The sequence below is a fragment of the Oncorhynchus mykiss genome, unplaced genomic scaffold (genome assembly GCF_013265735.2).
Source record: "Oncorhynchus mykiss isolate Arlee unplaced genomic scaffold, USDA_OmykA_1.1 un_scaffold_386, whole genome shotgun sequence".
NCBI classification, from domain to species: domain Eukaryota; kingdom Metazoa; phylum Chordata; class Actinopteri; order Salmoniformes; family Salmonidae; genus Oncorhynchus; species Oncorhynchus mykiss.
This window is the reverse complement of record NW_023493833.1, coordinates 42,501-62,500: the sequence shown is the minus strand read 5'-3', so window position 1 is coordinate 62,500 and position 20,000 is coordinate 42,501. Positions and strand designations below refer to the sequence as shown.

The following is a 20,000-nucleotide window of genomic DNA, read 5'->3' as shown; positions in this document are numbered from 1 at the left end:
GGGACTTTCCTCCTGTCGTTATTCGGATGGATACAATGGCTTTGACCAACGCTGGAAAAAAGACTACGAACAAAGGAAACATGGATAATGGCGCTGCAGCAAGACAGGCGCAAAAATATGAAAATAATTTAACAGTGGCTGTTGAAATTATGGGAGAAGAGAAGATTACAATGATGGAGGTATTGAGAGGGATTAAAGAAGTTTGTGGACTGGTCTGCGGCTGTCGGGTCAAAGATGAAAAGCGATTTGAAGTGACGCTGTCAAGTGCGAGAGGGAAAGAAAAACTGATGGATGGATTTAAAATCCGGAGCTGTCGAATCATGGCAAAGGATCTATCGCTGGATGAGATGGTTGTATCCTTCTTAAACCTCCCAGTATATATTACAGACGAGGACATCACAGAGCGGCTAAGAGCATGGGGTGTGTCTGCTATATCGCCGGTGAAAAGGCGCTACTGGCCGGGGACGGACATTGCTGATGGGACGCGCTTCTGTAAAGTTAGGTTCACAGACACTGTGCGCTCGTTGCCATATTCTGCCAAATTTGAAACGTTGGAAGGGGCTGAGTACTTCAGAGTAATACACGATCGGCAGGTCAAGGTCTGTAGGCTGTGTATCCAGCCAGGGCACGTACTACGAGAGTGCCCTGATTTCGTATGTCATAAGTGTGGTGAGCAGGGGCATTACGCACGAGAGTGCAAAGGGAGGAGAGAGCGAGGTTGTGTTGGATGCGGGAGGGGTGTAGCGCAGTGCTCCTGTCCCCATGGGGAAGGTGCTCAGGACTGGGCATCACAGGATTTCAGCGCAAATAGTGTCGTGGAGGAGAACGAGGTGGAGGAAGCTGGGGAGGAAATTGGCATGAGTGAGCAACCCCAGGGAGAGAAGGAGGACGAAGAACAGAGGCAGCCAGAGGAGGAAATGGAGACGGAGCCTTGTACTGAAGGAAGGGAGGCACCCAAGGATGGAGGGATAAGCTCAAGCCTAGACGATGTGGAGTTGGAGGGCGATCCACGGGGAGAGGGGGGCTCCTCTAGGGAGGTGGATACTGCAAGGGATGACTCTCGCAAACGTAAAGAGTTTGAAGAAGAACTGACGGAGGAAGAGAGGGAGAGCTTACGGATTTGGAGGTTGGAGAATAAAAGGAACATGATAATTAAGAAGAAAAAGAAGATGGATGGTTGATCATTGAGGACTAGGAGGGAGGCTGGAGTTGGTGGATGCCTTCTCTGCGGATGTGTTGTGTCTTAGGGAGACTCATTGGACTGAGCAGTGTATGGGTGAAATAAGGCAGAGATGGAATGGACAAATGTACGTGAGTAGAGGTGCTGTGCGGGCATGTGGGGTAGCTATTTTGGTAAAACATAGTTATGTCTAATTTAAATGATGTGCAGATACTGTGGGTAGAATGGGGATGTATAGGTCTAAGCAGGAGGATTTAGAGAGTGTGTTTATGAAGGATTGTGGATTTATTACTGTGGGGGAGGATGGTGGTTTGGTGCATGGGGTTTGATGTGTAAAGTTTAAGAGATATTCAGTAAAAATTTTGAAGGAATTGTTTTGAGAATGTCTTAGGTTCTACTTGATAAGGAGGTGATTTGAAACCCTCTATTCTTATGGAATTTGGTTTAACAAAGTATTGTATGCAAATGGTTGTATAATCTTGGTTTTGGTATATTCATTAATTTGGCTTTCTGATTGATTTGACAGGGGGTGAATTGTGTGCCTGCCAATGTCTAGTATTGTGTTGATTAAAATGGTTTGTGTATTTTGTTGATTACAATGGTTTGTGTATATTAAATTTGTATGTAATGTAAATGAGAATTTTGATAATAAAAAAAAATAATAATAAAAAAAAAAAAAAGTACACCTGATCTCGTCCGATCTCGGAAGCTAAGCAGGGTCGGGCCTGGTTAGTACTTGGATGGGAGACCGCCTGGGAATACCAGGTGCTGTAAGCTTTTTGTCACTGCCTTGTGGAATTTCAACTCTTTGTCCGTTTTTTCCCACAAGGCTGAAATATGTGCCCTCGCTTTGAAATAAGTAAGCAAGGTTAGTTTGTATTCCATCCAACAATCTGTGCTACAAATTATGGCTACAGTATATGCAATTTCATCCACTTTTTGAGATTGCCTTTCGCTTACGGCCACACCGGCCTGAGTACGCCTGATCTCGTCCGATCTCGGAAGCTAAGCAGGGTCGGGCCTGGTTAGTACTTGGATGGGAGACCGCCTGGGAATACCAGGTGCTGTAAGCTTTTTGTCACTGCCTTGTGGAATTTCAACTCTTTGTCCGTTTTTTCCCACAAGGCTGAAATATGTGCCCTCGCTTTGAAATAAGTAAGCAAGGTTAGTTTGTATTTCATCCAACAATCTGTGCTACAAATTATGGCTACAGTATATGCAATTTCTTCCACTTTTTGAGTGACACAAAGATGCTTATCTAAATGGTGGAAATGCAACAGCTGTTAATCAGGCTCACTTTGACTTTACATAGTGCACCAAGAGATAGTTTCTCGCTTACGGCCACACCGGCCTGAGTACGCACCTGTTGATGGGTAATTGACGCACGTGTGAGTGATTGCGCTGAGACTGAGTGTTTGCTCTAGAGAGTTTGTGTTGGAGTTTTGAGCTTTTTGAAGTACAATTTCTTTTTTGTAAATTGATTAAGTTAGATTTATAGTTTGGGGTTGTTCCCCGGCAGCATATTGCTGTTTGGGGGACTTTCCTCCTGTCGTTATTCGGATGGATACAATGGCTTTGACCAACGCTGGAAAAAAGACTACGAACAAAGGAAACATGGATAATGGCGCTGCAGCAAGACAGGCGCAAAAATATGAAAATAATTTAACAGTGGCTGTTGAAATTATGGGAGAAGAGAAGATTACAATGATGGAGGTATTGAGAGGGATTAAAGAAGTTTGTGGACTGGTCTGCGGCTGTCGGGTCAAAGATGAAAAACGATTTGAAGTGACGCTGTCAAGTGCGAGAGGGAAAGAAAAACTGATGGATGGATTTAAAATCCGGAGCTGTCGAATCATGGCAAAGGATCTATCGCTGGATGAGATGGTTGTATCCTTCTTAAACCTCCCAGTATATATTACAGACGAGGACATCACAGAGCGGCTAAGAGCATGGGGTGTGTCTGCTATATCGCCGGTGAAAAGGCGCTACTGGCCGGGGACGGACATTGCTGATGGGACGCGCTTCTGTAAAGTTAGGTTCACAGACACTGTGCGCTCGTTGCCATATTCTGCCAAATTTGAAACGTTGGAAGGGGCTGAGTACTTCAGAGTAATACACGATCGGCAGGTCAAGGTCTGTAGGCTGTGTATCCAGCCAGGGCACGTACTACGAGAGTGCCCTGATTTCGTATGTCATAAGTGTGGTGAGCAGGGGCATTACGCACGAGAGTGCAAAGGGAGGAGAGAGCGAGGTTGTGTTGGATGCGGGAGGGGTGTAGCGCAGTGCTCCTGTCCCCATGGGGAAGGTGCTCAGGACTGGGCATCACAGGATTTCAGCGCAAATAGTGTCGTGGAGGAGAACGAGGTGGAGGAAGCTGGGGAGGAAATTGGCATGAGTGAGCAACCCCAGGGAGAGAAGGAGGACGAAGAACAGAGGCAGCCAGAGGAGGAAGTGGAGACGGAGCCTTGTACTGAAGGAAGGGAGGCACCCAAGGATGGAGGGATAAGCTCAAGCCTAGACGATGTGGAGTTGGAGGGCGATCCACGGGGAGAGGGGGGCTCCTCTAGGGAGGTGGATACTGCAAGGGATGACTCTCGCAAACGTAAAGAGTTTGAAGAAGAACTGACGGAGGAAGAGAGGGAGAGCTTACGGATTTGGAGGTTGGAGAATAAAAGGAACATGATAATTAAGAAGAAAAAGAAGATGGATGGTTGATCATTGAGGACTAGGAGGGAGGCTGGAGTTGGTGGATGCCTTCTCTGCGGATGTGTTGTGTCTTAGGGAGACTCATTGGACTGAGCAGTGTATGGGTGAAATAAGGCAGAGATGGAATGGACAAATGTACGTGAGTAGAGGTGCTGTGCGGGCATGTGGGGTAGCTATTTTGGTAAAACATAGTTATGTCTAATTTAAATGATGTGCAGATACTGTGGGTAGAATGGGGATGTATAGGTCTAAGCAGGAGGATTTAGAGAGTGTGTTTATGAAGGATTGTGGATTTATTACTGTGGGGGAGGATGGTGGTTTGGTGCATGGGGTTTGATGTGTAAAGTTTAAGAGATATTCAGTAAAAATTTTGAAGGAATTGTTTTGAGAATGTCTTAGGTTCTACTTGATAAGGAGGTGATTTGAAACCCTCTATTCTTATGGAATTTGGTTTAACAAAGTATTGTATGCAAATGGTTGTATAATCTTGGTTTTGGTATATTCATTAATTTGGCTTTCTGATTGATTTGACAGGGGGTGAATTGTGTGCCTGCCAATGTCTAGTATTGTGTTGATTAAAATGGTTTGTGTATTTTGTTGATTACAATGGTTTGTGTATATTAAATTTGTATGTAATGTAAATGAGAATTTTGATAATAAAAAAAAATAATAATAAAAAAAAAAAAAAGTACGCCTGATCTCGTCCGATCTCGGAAGCTAAGCAGGGTCGGGCCTGGTTAGTACTTGGATGGGAGACCGCCTGGGAATACCAGGTGCTGTAAGCTTTTTGTCACTGCCTTGTGGAATTTCAACTCTTTGTCCGTTTTTTCCCACAAGGCTGAAATATGTGCCCTCGCTTTGAAATAAGTAAGCAAGGTTAGTTTGTATTTCATCCAACAATCTGTGCTACAAATTATGGCTACAGTATATGCAATTTCTTCCACTTTTTGAGTGACACAAAGATGCTTATCTAAATGGTGGAAATGCAACAGCTGTTAATCAGGCTCACTTTGACTTTACATAGTGCACCAAGAGATAGTTTCTCGCTTACGGCCACACCGGCCTGAGTACGCACCTGTTGATGGGTAATTGACGCACGTGTGAGTGATTGCGCTGAGACTGAGTGTTTGCTCTAGAGAGTTTGTGTTGGAGTTTTGAGCTTTTTGAAGTACAATTTCTTTTTTGTAAATTGATTAAGTTAGATTTATAGTTTGGGGTTGTTCCCCGGCAGCATATTGCTGTTTGGGGGACTTTCCTCCTGTCGTTATTCGGATGGATACAATGGCTTTGACCAACGCTGGAAAAAAGACTACGAACAAAGGAAACATGGATAATGGCGCTGCAGCAAGACAGGCGCAAAAATATGAAAATAATTTAACAGTGGCTGTTGAAATTATGGGAGAAGAGAAGATTACAATGATGGAGGTATTGAGAGGGATTAAAGAAGTTTGTGGACTGGTCTGCGGCTGTCGGGTCAAAGATGAAAAGCGATTTGAAGTGACGCTGTCAAGTGCGAGAGGGAAAGAAAAACTGATGGATGGATTTAAAATCCGGAGCTGTCGAATCATGGCAAAGGATCTATCGCTGGATGAGATGGTTGTATCCTTCTTAAACCTCCCAGTATATATTACAGACGAGGACATCACAGAGCGGCTAAGAGCATGGGGTGTGTCTGCTATATCGCCGGTGAAAAGGCGCTACTGGCCGGGGACGGACATTGCTGATGGGACGCGCTTCTGTAAAGTTAGGTTCACAGACACTGTGCGCTCGTTGCCATATTCTGCCAAATTTGAAACGTTGGAAGGGGCTGAGTACTTCAGAGTAATACACGATCGGCAGGTCAAGGTCTGTAGGCTGTGTATCCAGCCAGGGCACGTACTACGAGAGTGCCCTGATTTCGTATGTCATAAGTGTGGTGAGCAGGGGCATTACGCACGAGAGTGCAAAGGGAGGAGAGAGCGAGGTTGTGTTGGATGCGGGAGGGGTGTAGCGCAGTGCTCCTGTCCCCATGGGGAAGGTGCTCAGGACTGGGCATCACAGGATTTCAGCGCAAATAGTGTCGTGGAGGAGAACGAGTTGGAGGAAGCTGGGGAGGAAATTGGCATGAGTGAGCAACCCCAGGGAGAGAAGGAGGACGAAGAACAGAGGCAGCCAGAGGAGGAAGTGGAGACGGAGCCTTGTACTGAAGGAAGGGAGGCACCCAAGGATGGAGGGATAAGCTCAAGCCTAGACGATGTGGAGTTGGAGGGCGATCCACGGGGAGAGGGGGGCTCCTCTAGGGAGGTGGATACTGCAAGGGATGACTCTCGCAAACGTAAAGAGTTTGAAGAAGAACTGACGGAGGAAGAGAGGGAGAGCTTACGGATTTGGAGGTTGGAGAATAAAAGGAACATGATAATTAAGAAGAAAAAGAAGATGGATGGTTGATCATTGAGGACTAGGAGGGAGGCTGGAGTTGGTGGATGCCTTCTCTGCGGATGTGTTGTGTCTTAGGGAGACTCATTGGACTGAGCAGTGTATGGGTGAAATAAGGCAGAGATGGAATGGACAAATGTACGTGAGTAGAGGTGCTGTGCGGGCATGTGGGGTAGCTATTTTGGTAAAACATAGTTATGTCTAATTTAAATGATGTGCAGATACTGTGGGTAGAATGGGGATGTATAGGTCTAAGCAGGAGGATTTAGAGAGTGTGTTTATGAAGGATTGTGGATTTATTACTGTGGGGGAGGATGGTGGTTTGGTGCATGGGGTTTGATGTGTAAAGTTTAAGAGATATTCAGTAAAAATTTTGAAGGAATTGTTTTGAGAATGTCTTAGGTTCTACTTGATAAGGAGGTGATTTGAAACCCTCTATTCTTATGGAATTTGGTTTAACAAAGTATTGTATGCAAATAGTTGTATAATCTTGGTTTTGGTATATTCATTAATTTGGCTTTCTGATTGATTTGACAGGGGGTGAATTGTGTGCCTGCCAATGTCTAGTATTGTGTTGATTAAAATGGTTTGTGTATTTTGTTGATTACAATGGTTTGTGTATATTAAATTTGTATGTAATGTAAATGAGAATTTTGATAATAAAAAATAATAATAATAAAAAAAAAAAAAAGTACGCCTGATCTCGTCCGATCTCGGAAGCTAAGCAGGGTCGGGCCTGGTTAGTACTTGGATGGGAGACCGCCTGGGAATACCAGGTGCTGTAAGCTTTTTGTCACTGCCTTGTGGAATTTCAACTCTTTGTCCGTTTTTTCCCACAAGGCTGAAATATGTGCCCTCGCTTTGAAATAAGTAAGCAAGGTTAGTTTGTATTTCATCCAACAATCTGTGCTACAAATTATGGCTACAGTATATGCAATTTCATCCACTTTTTGAGATTGCCTTTCGCTTACGGCCACACCGGCCTGAGTACGTCCGATCTCGGAAGCTAAGCAGGGTCGGGCCTGGTTAGTACTTGGATGGGAGACCGCCTGGGAATACCAGGTGCTGTAAGCTTTTTGTCACTGCCTTGTGGAATTTCAACTCTTTGTCCGTTTTTTCCCACAAGGCTGAAATATGTGCCCTCGCTTTGAAATAAGTAAGCAAGGTTAGTTTGTATTTCATCCAACAATCTGTGCTACAAATTATGGCTACAGTATATGCAATTTATTCCACTTTTTGAGTGACACAAAGATGCTTATCTAAATGGTGGAAATGCAACAGCTGTTAATCAGGCTCACTTTGACTTTACATAGTGCACCAAGAGATAGTTTCTCGCTTACGGCCACACCGGCCTGAGTACGCACCTGTTGATGGGTAATTGACGCACGTGTGAGTGATTGCGCTGAGACTGAGTGTTTGCTCTAGAGAGTTTGTGTTGGAGTTTTGAGCTTTTTGAAGTACAATTTCTTTTTTGTAAATTGATTAAGTTAGATTTATAGTTTGGGGTTGTTCCCCGGCAGCATATTGCTGTTTGGGGGACTTTCCTCCTGTCGTTATTCGGATGGATACAATGGCTTTGACCAACGCTGGAAAAAAGACTACGAACAAAGGAAACATGGATAATGGCGCTGCAGCAAGACAGGCGCAAAAATATGAAAATAATTTAACAGTGGCTGTTGAAATTATGGGAGAAGAGAAGATTACAATGATGGAGGTATTGAGAGGGATTAAAGAAGTTTGTGGACTGGTCTGCGGCTGTCGGGTCAAAGATGAAAAGCGATTTGAAGTGACGCTGTCAAGTGCGAGAGGGAAAGAAAAACTGATGGATGGATTTAAAATCCGGAGCTGTCGAATCATGGCAAAGGATCTATCGCTGGATGAGATGGTTGTATCCTTCTTAAACCTCCCAGTATATATTACAGACGAGGACATCACAGAGCGGCTAAGAGCATGGGGTGTGTCTGCTATATCGCCGGTGAAAAGGCGCTACTGGCCGGGGACGGACATTGCTGATGGGACGCGCTTCTGTAAAGTTAGGTTCACAGACACTGTGCGCTCGTTGCCATATTCTGCCAAATTTGAAACGTTGGAAGGGGCTGAGTACTTCAGAGTAATACACGATCGGCAGGTCAAGGTCTGTAGGCTGTGTATCCAGCCAGGGCACGTACTACGAGAGTGCCCTGATTTCGTATGTCATAAGTGTGGTGAGCAGGGGCATTACGCACGAGAGTGCAAAGGGAGGAGAGAGCGAGGTTGTGTTGGATGCGGGAGGGGTGTAGCGCAGTGCTCCTGTCCCCATGGGGAAGGTGCTCAGGACTGGGCATCACAGGATTTCAGCGCAAATAGTGTCGTGGAGGAGAACGAGTTGGAGGAAGCTGGGGAGGAAATTGGCATGAGTGAGCAACCCCAGGGAGAGAAGGAGGACGAAGAACAGAGGCAGCCAGAGGAGGAAGTGGAGACGGAGCCTTGTACTGAAGGAAGGGAGGCACCCAAGGATGGAGGGATAAGCTCAAGCCTAGACGATGTGGAGTTGGAGGGCGATCCACGGGGAGAGGGGGGCTCCTCTAGGGAGGTGGATACTGCAAGGGATGACTCTCGCAAACGTAAAGAGTTTGAAGAAGAACTGACGGAGGAAGAGAGGGAGAGCTTACGGATTTGGAGGTTGGAGAATAAAAGGAACATGATAATTAAGAAGAAAAAGAAGATGGATGGTTGATCATTGAGGACTAGGAGGGAGGCTGGAGTTGGTGGATGCCTTCTCTGCGGATGTGTTGTGTCTTAGGGAGACTCATTGGACTGAGCAGTGTATGGGTGAAATAAGGCAGAGATGGAATGGACAAATGTACGTGAGTAGAGGTGCTGTGCGGGCATGTGGGGTAGCTATTTTGGTAAAACATAGTTATGTCTAATTTAAATGATGTGCAGATACTGTGGGTAGAATGGGGATGTATAGGTCTAAGCAGGAGGATTTAGAGAGTGTGTTTATGAAGGATTGTGGATTTATTACTGTGGGGGAGGATGGTGGTTTGGTGCATGGGGTTTGATGTGTAAAGTTTAAGAGATATTCAGTAAAAATTTTGAAGGAATTGTTTTGAGAATGTCTTAGGTTCTACTTGATAAGGAGGTGATTTGAAACCCTCTATTCTTATGGAATTTGGTTTAACAAAGTATTGTATGCAAATGGTTGTATAATCTTGGTTTTGGTATATTCATTAATTTGGCTTTCTGATTGATTTGACAGGGGGTGAATTGTGTGCCTGCCAATGTCTAGTATTGTGTTGATTAAAATGGTTTGTGTATTTTGTTGATTACAATGGTTTGTGTATATTAAATTTGTATGTAATGTAAATGAGAATTTTGATAATAAAAAAAAATAATAATAAAAAAAAAAAAAAGTACGCCTGATCTCGTCCGATCTCGGAAGCTAAGCAGGGTCGGGCCTGGTTAGTACTTGGATGGGAGACCGCCTGGGAATACCAGGTGCTGTAAGCTTTTTGTCACTGCCTTGTGGAATTTCAACTCTTTGTCCGTTTTTTCCCACAAGGCTGAAATATGTGCCCTCGCTTTGAAATAAGTAAGCAAGGTTAGTTTGTATTTCATCCAACAATCTGTGCTACAAATTATGGCTACAGTATATGCAATTTCATCCACTTTTTGAGATTGCCTTTCGCTTACGGCCACACCGGCCTGAGTACGTCCGATCTCGGAAGCTAAGCAGGGTCGGGCCTGGTTAGTACTTGGATGGGAGACCGCCTGGGAATACCAGGTGCTGTAAGCTTTTTGTCACTGCCTTGTGGAATTTCAACTCTTTGTCCGTTTTTTCCCACAAGGCTGAAATATGTGCCCTCGCTTTGAAATAAGTAAGCAAGGTTAGTTTGTATTTCATCCAACAATCTGTGCTACAAATTATGGCTACAGTATATGCAATTTATTCCACTTTTTGAGTGACACAAAGATGCTTATCTAAATGGTGGAAATGCAACAGCTGTTAATCAGGCTCACTTTGACTTTACATAGTGCACCAAGAGATAGTTTCTCGCTTACGGCCACACCGGCCTGAGTACGCACCTGTTGATGGGTAATTGACGCACGTGTGAGTGATTGCGCTGAGACTGAGTGTTTGCTCTAGAGAGTTTGTGTTGGAGTTTTGAGCTTTTTGAAGTACAATTTCTTTTTTGTAAATTGATTAAGTTAGATTTATAGTTTGGGGTTGTTCCCCGGCAGCATATTGCTGTTTGGGGGACTTTCCTCCTGTCGTTATTCGGATGGATACAATGGCTTTGACCAACGCTGGAAAAAAGACTACGAACAAAGGAAACATGGATAATGGCGCTGCAGCAAGACAGGCGCAAAAATATGAAAATAATTTAACAGTGGCTGTTGAAATTATGGGAGAAGAGAAGATTACAATGATGGAGGTATTGAGAGGGATTAAAGAAGTTTGTGGACTGGTCTGCGGCTGTCGGGTCAAAGATGAAAAGCGATTTGAAGTGACGCTGTCAAGTGCGAGAGGGAAAGAAAAACTGATGGATGGATTTAAAATCCGGAGCTGTCGAATCATGGCAAAGGATCTATCGCTGGATGAGATGGTTGTATCCTTCTTAAACCTCCCAGTATATATTACAGACGAGGACATCACAGAGCGGCTAAGAGCATGGGGTGTGTCTGCTATATCGCCGGTGAAAAGGCGCTACTGGCCGGGGACGGACATTGCTGATGGGACGCGCTTCTGTAAAGTTAGGTTCACAGACACTGTGCGCTCGTTGCCATATTCTGCCAAATTTGAAACGTTGGAAGGGGCTGAGTACTTCAGAGTAATACACGATCGGCAGGTCAAGGTCTGTAGGCTGTGTATCCAGCCAGGGCACGTACTACGAGAGTGCCCTGATTTCGTATGTCATAAGTGTGGTGAGCAGGGGCATTACGCACGAGAGTGCAAAGGGAGGAGAGAGCGAGGTTGTGTTGGATGCGGGAGGGGTGTAGCGCAGTGCTCCTGTCCCCATGGGGAAGGTGCTCAGGACTGGGCATCACAGGATTTCAGCGCAAATAGTGTCGTGGAGGAGAACGAGTTGGAGGAAGCTGGGGAGGAAATTGGCATGAGTGAGCAACCCCAGGGAGAGAAGGAGGACGAAGAACAGAGGCAGCCAGAGGAGGAAGTGGAGACGGAGCCTTGTACTGAAGGAAGGGAGGCACCCAAGGATGGAGGGATAAGCTCAAGCCTAGACGATGTGGAGTTGGAGGGCGATCCACGGGGAGAGGGGGGCTCCTCTAGGGAGGTGGATACTGCAAGGGATGACTCTCGCAAACGTAAAGAGTTTGAAGAAGAACTGACGGAGGAAGAGAGGGAGAGCTTACGGATTTGGAGGTTGGAGAATAAAAGGAACATGATAATTAAGAAGAAAAAGAAGATGGATGGTTGATCATTGAGGACTAGGAGGGAGGCTGGAGTTGGTGGATGCCTTCTCTGCGGATGTGTTGTGTCTTAGGGAGACTCATTGGACTGAGCAGTGTATGGGTGAAATAAGGCAGAGATGGAATGGACAAATGTACGTGAGTAGAGGTGCTGTGCGGGCATGTGGGGTAGCTATTTTGGTAAAACATAGTTATGTCTAATTTAAATGATGTGCAGATACTGTGGGTAGAATGGGGATGTATAGGTCTAAGCAGGAGGATTTAGAGAGTGTGTTTATGAAGGATTGTGGATTTATTACTGTGGGGGAGGATGGTGGTTTGGTGCATGGGGTTTGATGTGTAAAGTTTAAGAGATATTCAGTAAAAATTTTGAAGGAATTGTTTTGAGAATGTCTTAGGTTCTACTTGATAAGGAGGTGATTTGAAACCCTCTATTCTTATGGAATTTGGTTTAACAAAGTATTGTATGCAAATGGTTGTATAATCTTGGTTTTGGTATATTCATTAATTTGGCTTTCTGATTGATTTGACAGGGGGTGAATTGTGTGCCTGCCAATGTCTAGTATTGTGTTGATTAAAATGGTTTGTGTATTTTGTTGATTACAATGGTTTGTGTATATTAAATTTGTATGTAATGTAAATGAGAATTTTGATAATAAAAAAAAATAATAATAAAAAAAAAAAAAAGTACGCCTGATCTCGTCCGATCTCGGAAGCTAAGCAGGGTCGGGCCTGGTTAGTACTTGGATGGGAGACCGCCTGGGAATACCAGGTGCTGTAAGCTTTTTGTCACTGCCTTGTGGAATTTCAACTCTTTGTCCGTTTTTTCCCACAAGGCTGAAATATGTGCCCTCGCTTTGAAATAAGTAAGCAAGGTTAGTTTGTATTTCATCCAACAATCTGTGCTACAAATTATGGCTACAGTATATGCAATTTCATCCACTTTTTGAGATTGCCTTTCGCTTACGGCCACACCGGCCTGAGTACGTCCGATCTCGGAAGCTAAGCAGGGTCGGGCCTGGTTAGTACTTGGATGGGAGACCGCCTGGGAATACCAGGTGCTGTAAGCTTTTTGTCACTGCCTTGTGGAATTTCAACTCTTTGTCCGTTTTTTCCCACAAGGCTGAAATATGTGCCCTCGCTTTGAAATAAGTAAGCAAGGTTAGTTTGTATTTCATCCAACAATCTGTGCTACAAATTATGGCTACAGTATATGCAATTTATTCCACTTTTTGAGTGACACAAAGATGCTTATCTAAATGGTGGAAATGCAACAGCTGTTAATCAGGCTCACTTTGACTTTACATAGTGCACCAAGAGATAGTTTCTCGCTTACGGCCACACCGGCCTGAGTACGCACCTGTTGATGGGTAATTGACGCACGTGTGAGTGATTGCGCTGAGACTGAGTGTTTGCTCTAGAGAGTTTGTGTTGGAGTTTTGAGCTTTTTGAAGTACAATTTCTTTTTTGTAAATTGATTAAGTTAGATTTATAGTTTGGGGTTGTTCCCCGGCAGCATATTGCTGTTTGGGGGACTTTCCTCCTGTCGTTATTCGGATGGATACAATGGCTTTGACCAACGCTGGAAAAAAGACTACGAACAAAGGAAACATGGATAATGGCGCTGCAGCAAGACAGGCGCAAAAATATGAAAATAATTTAACAGTGGCTGTTGAAATTATGGGAGAAGAGAAGATTACAATGATGGAGGTATTGAGAGGGATTAAAGAAGTTTGTGGACTGGTCTGCGGCTGTCGGGTCAAAGATGAAAAGCGATTTGAAGTGACGCTGTCAAGTGCGAGAGGGAAAGAAAAACTGATGGATGGATTTAAAATCCGGAGCTGTCGAATCATGGCAAAGGATCTATCGCTGGATGAGATGGTTGTATCCTTCTTAAACCTCCCAGTATATATTACAGACGAGGACATCACAGAGCGGCTAAGAGCATGGGGTGTGTCTGCTATATCGCCGGTGAAAAGGCGCTACTGGCCGGGGACGGACATTGCTGATGGGACGCGCTTCTGTAAAGTTAGGTTCACAGACACTGTGCGCTCGTTGCCATATTCTGCCAAATTTGAAACGTTGGAAGGGGCTGAGTACTTCAGAGTAATACACGATCGGCAGGTCAAGGTCTGTAGGCTGTGTATCCAGCCAGGGCACGTACTACGAGAGTGCCCTGATTTCGTATGTCATAAGTGTGGTGAGCAGGGGCATTACGCACGAGAGTGCAAAGGGAGGAGAGAGCGAGGTTGTGTTGGATGCGGGAGGGGTGTAGCGCAGTGCTCCTGTCCCCATGGGGAAGGTGCTCAGGACTGGGCATCACAGGATTTCAGCGCAAATAGTGTCGTGGAGGAGAACGAGGTGGAGGAAGCTGGGGAGGAAATTGGCATGAGTGAGCAACCCCAGGGAGAGAAGGAGGACGAAGAACAGAGGCAGCCAGAGGAGGAAGTGGAGACGGAGCCTTGTACTGAAGGAAGGGAGGCACCCAAGGATGGAGGGATAAGCTCAAGCCTAGACGATGTGGAGTTGGAGGGCGATCCACGGGGAGAGGGGGGCTCCTCCAGGGAGGTGGATACTGCAAGGGATGACTCTCGCAAACGTAAAGAGTTTGAAGAAGAACTGACGGAGGAAGAGAGGGAGAGCTTACGGATTTGGAGGTTGGAGAATAAAAGGAACATGATAATTAAGAAGAAAAAGAAGATGGATGGTTGATCATTGAGGACTAGGAGGGAGGCTGGAGTTGGTGGATGCCTTCTCTGCGGATGTGTTGTGTCTTAGGGAGACTCATTGGACTGAGCAGTGTATGGGTGAAATAAGGCAGAGATGGAATGGACAAATGTACGTGAGTAGAGGTGCTGTGCGGGCATGTGGGGTAGCTATTTTGGTAAAACATAGTTATGTCTCATTTAAATGATGTGCAGATACTGTGGGTAGAATGGGGATGTATAGGTCTAAGCAGGAGGATTTAGAGAGTGTGTTTATGAAGGATTGTGGATTTATTACTGTGGGGGAGGATGGTGGTTTGGTGCATGGGGTTTGATGTGTAAAGTTTAAGAGATATTCAGTAAAAATTTTGAAGGAATTGTTTTGAGAATGTCTTAGGTTCTACTTGATAAGGAGGTGATTTGAAACCCTCTATTCTTATGGAATTTGGTTTAACAAAGTATTGTATGCAAATTGTTGTATAATCTTGGTTTTGGTATATTCATTAATTTGGCTTTCTGATTGATTTGACAGGGGGTGAATTGTGTGCCTGCCAATGTCTAGTATTGTGTTGATTAAAATGGTTTGTGTATTTTGTTGATTACAGTGGTTTGTGTATATTAAATTTGTATGTAATGTAAATGAGAATTTTGATAATAAAAAAAAATAATAATAAAAAAAAAAAAAAGTACGCCTGATCTCGTCCGATCTCGGAAGCTAAGCAGGGTCGGGCCTGGTTAGTACTTGGATGGGAGACCGCCTGGGAATACCAGGTGCTGTAAGCTTTTTGTCACTGCCTTGTGGAATTTCAACTCTTTGTCCGTTTTTTCCCACAAGGCTGAAATATGTGCCCTCGCTTTGAAATAAGTAAGCAAGGTTAGTTTGTATTTCATCCAACAATCTGTGCTACAAATTATGGCTACAGTATATGCAATTTCATCCACTTTTTGAGATTGCCTTTCGCTTACGGCCACACCGGCCTGAGTACGCCTGATCTCGTCCGATCTCGGAAGCTAAGCAGGGTCGGGCCTGGTTAGTACTTGGATGGGAGACCGCCTGGGAATACCAGGTGCTGTAAGCTTTTTGTCACTGCCTTGTGGAATTTCAACTCTTTGTCCGTTTTTTCCCACAAGGCTGAAATATGTGCCCTCGCTTTGAAATAAGTAAGCAAGGTTAGTTTGTATTTCATCCAACAATCTGTGCTACAAATTATGGCTACAGTATATGCAATTTCATCCACTTTTTGAGATTGCCTTTCGCTTACGGCCACACCGGCCTGAGTACGCCTGATCTCGTCCGATCTCGGAAGCTAAGCAGGGTCGGGCCTGGTTAGTACTTGGATGGGAGACCGCCTGGGAATACCAGGTGCTGTAAGCTTTTTGTCACTGCCTTGTGGAATTTCAACTCTTTGTCCGTTTTTTCCCACAAGGCTGAAATATGTGCCCTCGCTTTGAAATAAGTAAGCAAGGTTAGTTTGTATTTCATCCAACAATCTGTGCTACAAATTATGGCTACAGTATATGCAATTTCATCCACTTTTTGAGATTGCCTTTCGCTTACGGCCACACCGGCCTGAGTACGCCTGATCTCGTCCGATCTCGGAAGCTAAGCAGGGTCGGGCCTGGTTAGTACTTGGATGGGAGACCGCCTGGGAATACCAGGTGCTGTAAGCTTTTTGTCACTGCCTTGTGGAATTTCAACTCTTTGTCCGTTTTTTCCCACAAGGCTGAAATATGTGCCCTCGCTTTGAAATAAGTAAGCAAGGTTAGTTTGTATTTCATCCAACAATCTGTGCTACAAATTATGGCTACAGTATATGCAATTTCTTCCACTTTTTGAGTGACACAAAGATGCTTATCTAAATGGTGGAAATGCAACAGCTGTTAATCAGGCTCACTTTGACTTTACATAGTGCACCAAGAGATAGTTTCTCGCTTACGGCCACACCGGCCTGAGTACGCACCTGTTGATGGGTAATTGACGCACGTGTGAGTGATTGCGCTGAGACTGAGCGTTTGCTCTAGAGAGTTTGTGTTGGAGTTTTGAGCTTTTTGAAGTACAATTTCTTTTTTGTAAATTGATTAAGTTAGATTTATAGTTTGGGGTTGTTCCCCGGCAGCATATTGCTGTTTGGGGGACTTTCCTCCTGTCGTTATTCGGATGGATACAATGGCTTTGACCAACGCTGGAAAAAAGACTACGAACAAAGGAAACATGGATAATGGCGCTGCAGCAAGACAGGCGCAAAAATATGAAAATAATTTAACAGTGGCTGTTGAAATTATGGGAGAAGAGAAGATTACAATGATGGAGGTATTGAGAGGGATTAAAGAAGTTTGTGGACTGGTCTGCGGCTGTCGGGTCAAAGATGAAAAGCGATTTGAAGTGACGCTGTCAAGTGCGAGAGGGAAAGAAAAACTGATGGATGGATTTAAAATCCGGAGCTGTCGAATCATGGCAAAGGATCTATCGCTGGATGAGATGGTTGTATCCTTCTTAAACCTCCCAGTATATATTACAGACGAGGACATCACAGAGCGGCTAAGAGCATGGGTGTGTCTGCTATATCGCCGGTGAAAAGGCGCTACTGGCCGGGGACGGACATTGCTGATGGGACGCGCTTCTGTAAAGTTAGGTTCACAGACACTGTGCGCTCGTTGCCATATTCTGCCAAATTTGAAACGTTGGAAGGGGCTGAGTACTTCAGAGTAATACACGATCGGCAGGTCAAGGTCTGTAGGCTGTGTATCCAGCCAGGGCACGTACTACGAGAGTGCCCTGATTTCGTATGTCATAAGTGTGGTGAGCAGGGGCATTACGCACGAGAGTGCAAAGGGAGGAGAGAGCGAGGTTGTGTTGGATGCGGGAGGGGTGTAGCGCAGTGCTCCTGTCCCCATGGGGAAGGTGCTCAGGACTGGGCATCACAGGATTTCAGCGCAAATAGTGTCGTGGAGGAGAACGAGGTGGAGGAAGCTGGGGAGGAAATTGGCATGAGTGAGCAACCCCAGGGAGAGAAGGAGGACGAAGAACAGAGGCAGCCAGAGGAGGAAGTGGAGACGGAGCCTTGTACTGAAGGAAGGGAGGCACCCAAGGATGGAGGGATAAGCTCAAGCCTAGACGATGTGGAGTTGGAGGGCGATCCACGGGGAGAGGGGGGCTCCTCTAGGGAGGTGGATACTGCAAGGGATAACTCTCGCAAACGTAAAGAGTTTGAAGAAGAACTGACGGAGGAAGAGAGGGAGAGCTTACGGATTTGGAGGTTGGAGAATAAAAGGAACATGATAATTAAGAAGAAAAAGAAGATGGATGGTTGATCATTGAGGACTAGGAGGGAGGCTGGAGTTGGTGGATGCCTTCTCTGCGGATGTGTTGTGTCTTAGGGAGACTCATTGGACTGAGCAGTGTATGGGTGAAATAAGGCAGAGATGGAATGGACAAATGTACGTGAGTAGAGGTGCTGTGCGGGCATGTGGGGTAGCTATTTTGGTAAAACATAGTTATGTCTAATTTAAATGATGTGCAGATACTGTGGGTAGAATGGGGATGTATAGGTCTAAGCAGGAGGATTTAGAGAGTGTGTTTATGAAGGATTGTGGATTTATTACTGTGGGGGAGGATGGTGGTTTGGTGCATGGGGTTTGATGTGTAAAGTTTAAGAGATATTCAGTAAAAATTTTGAAGGAATTGTTTTGAGAATGTCTTAGGTTCTACTTGATAAGGAGGTGATTTGAAACCCTCTATTCTTATGGAATTTGGTTTAACAAAGTATTGTATGCAAATTGTTGTATAATCTTGGTTTTGGTATATTCATTAATTTGGCTTTCTGATTGATTTGACAGGGGGTGAATTGTGTGCCTGCCAATGTCTAGTATTGTGTTGATTAAAATGGTTTGTGTATTTTGTTGATTACAATGGTTTGTGTATATTAAATTTGTATGTAATGTAAATGAGAATTTTGATAATAAAAAAAAATAATAATAAAAAAAAAAAAAGTACGCCTGATCTCGTCCGATCTCGGAAGCTAAGCAGGGTCGGGCCTGGTTAGTACTTGGATGGGAGACCGCCTGGGAATACCAGGTGCTGTAAGCTTTTTGTCACTGCCTTGTGGAATTTCAACTCTTTGTCCGTTTTTTCCCACAAGGCTGAAATATGTGCCCTCGCTTTGAAATAAGTAAGCAAGGTTAGTTTGTATTTCATCCAACAATCTGTGCTACAAATTATGGCTACAGTATATGCAATTTCATCCACTTTTTGAGATTGCCTTTTGCTTACGGCCACACCGGCCTGAGTACGCCTGATCTCGTCCGATCTCGGAAGCTAAGCAGGGTCGGGCCTGGTTAGTACTTGGATGGGAGACCGCCTGGGAATACCAGGTGCTGTAAGCTTTTTGTCACTGCCTTGTGGAATTTCAACTCTTTGTCCGTTTTTTCCCACAAGGCTGAAATATGTGCCCTCGCTTTGAAATAAGTAAGCAAGGTTAGTTTGTATTTCATCCAACAATCTGTGCTACAAATTATGGCTACAGTATATGCAATTTCTTCCACTTTTTGAGTGACACAAAGATGCTTATCTAAATGGTGGAAATGCAACAGCTGTTAATCAGGCTCACTTTGACTTTACATAGTGCACCAAGAGATAGTTTCTCGCTTACGGCCACACCGGCCTGAGTACGCACCTGTTGATGGGTAATTGACGCACGTGTGAGTGATTGCGCTGAGACTGAGTGTTTGCTCTAGAGAGTTTGTGTTGGAGTTTTGAGCTTTTTGAAGTACAATTTCTTTTTTGTAAATTGATTAAGTTAGATTTATAGTTTGGGGTTGTTCCCCGGCAGCATATTGCTGTTTGGGGGACTTTCCTCCTGTCGTTATTCGGATGGATACAATGGCTTTGACCAACGCTGGAAAAAAGACTACGAACAAAGGAAACATGGATAATGGCGCTGCAGCAAGACAGGCGCGAAAATATGAAAATAATTTAACAGTGGCTGTTGAAATTATGGGAGAAGAGAAGATTACAATGATGGAGGTATTGAGAGGGATTAAAGAAGTTTGTGGACTGGTCTGCGGCTGTCGGGTCAAAGATGAAAAGCGATTTGAAGTGACGCTGTCAAGTGCGAGAGGGAAAGAAAAACTGATGGATGGATTTAAAATCCGGAGCTGTCGAATCATGGCAAAGGATCTATCGCTGGATGAGATGGTTGTATCCTTCTTAAACCTCCCAGTATATATTACAGACGAGGACATCACAGAGCGGCTAAGAGCATGGGGTGTGTCTGCTATATCGCCGGTGAAAAGGCGCTACTGGCCGGGGACGGACATTGCTGATGGGACGCGCTTCTGTAAAGTTAGGTTCACAGACACTGTGCGCTCGTTGCCATATTCTGCCAAATTTGAAACGTTGGAAGGGGCTGAGTACTTCAGAGTAATACACGATCGGCAGGTCAAGGTCTGTAGGCTGTGTATCCAGCCAGGGCACGTACTACGAGAGTGCCCTGATTTCGTATGTCATAAGTGTGGTGAGCAGGGGCATTACGCACGAGAGTGCAAAGGGAGGAGAGAGCGAGGTTGTGTTGGATGCGGGAGGG

General features: G+C 44.8%; 5 non-coding genes and 3 pseudogenes across 5 annotated transcripts; all 8 read left to right on the top strand.

Moving 5' to 3' along the window:
• The first annotated feature begins 2,134 nt into the window (after nucleotides 1-2,134).
• On the top strand, nucleotides 2,135-2,253 carry LOC118954524. Its single transcript, XR_005044638.1, has one exon. It is a non-coding gene; the product is annotated as a 5S ribosomal RNA (ribosomal RNA).
• Nucleotides 2,254-7,266: 5,013 nt separating this feature from the next.
• Nucleotides 7,267-7,375, top strand: LOC118954513 (annotated as a pseudogene).
• Nucleotides 7,376-9,970: 2,595 nt separating this feature from the next.
• LOC118954512 lies at nucleotides 9,971-10,079 on the top strand (annotated as a pseudogene).
• A 2,595-nt stretch (nucleotides 10,080-12,674) lies between these two features.
• LOC118954510 lies at nucleotides 12,675-12,783 on the top strand (annotated as a pseudogene).
• Nucleotides 12,784-15,378: 2,595 nt separating this feature from the next.
• LOC118954523 lies at nucleotides 15,379-15,497 on the top strand. Its single transcript, XR_005044637.1, has one exon. It is a non-coding gene; the product is annotated as a 5S ribosomal RNA (ribosomal RNA).
• A 177-nt stretch (nucleotides 15,498-15,674) lies between these two features.
• On the top strand, nucleotides 15,675-15,793 carry LOC118954522. Its single transcript, XR_005044636.1, has one exon. It is a non-coding gene; the product is annotated as a 5S ribosomal RNA (ribosomal RNA).
• Nucleotides 15,794-15,970: 177 nt separating this feature from the next.
• LOC118954521 lies at nucleotides 15,971-16,089 on the top strand. Its single transcript, XR_005044635.1, has one exon. It is a non-coding gene; the product is annotated as a 5S ribosomal RNA (ribosomal RNA).
• A 2,593-nt stretch (nucleotides 16,090-18,682) lies between these two features.
• On the top strand, nucleotides 18,683-18,801 carry LOC118954520. Its single transcript, XR_005044634.1, has one exon. It is a non-coding gene; the product is annotated as a 5S ribosomal RNA (ribosomal RNA).
• Nucleotides 18,802-20,000: the final 1,199 nt, after the last annotated feature.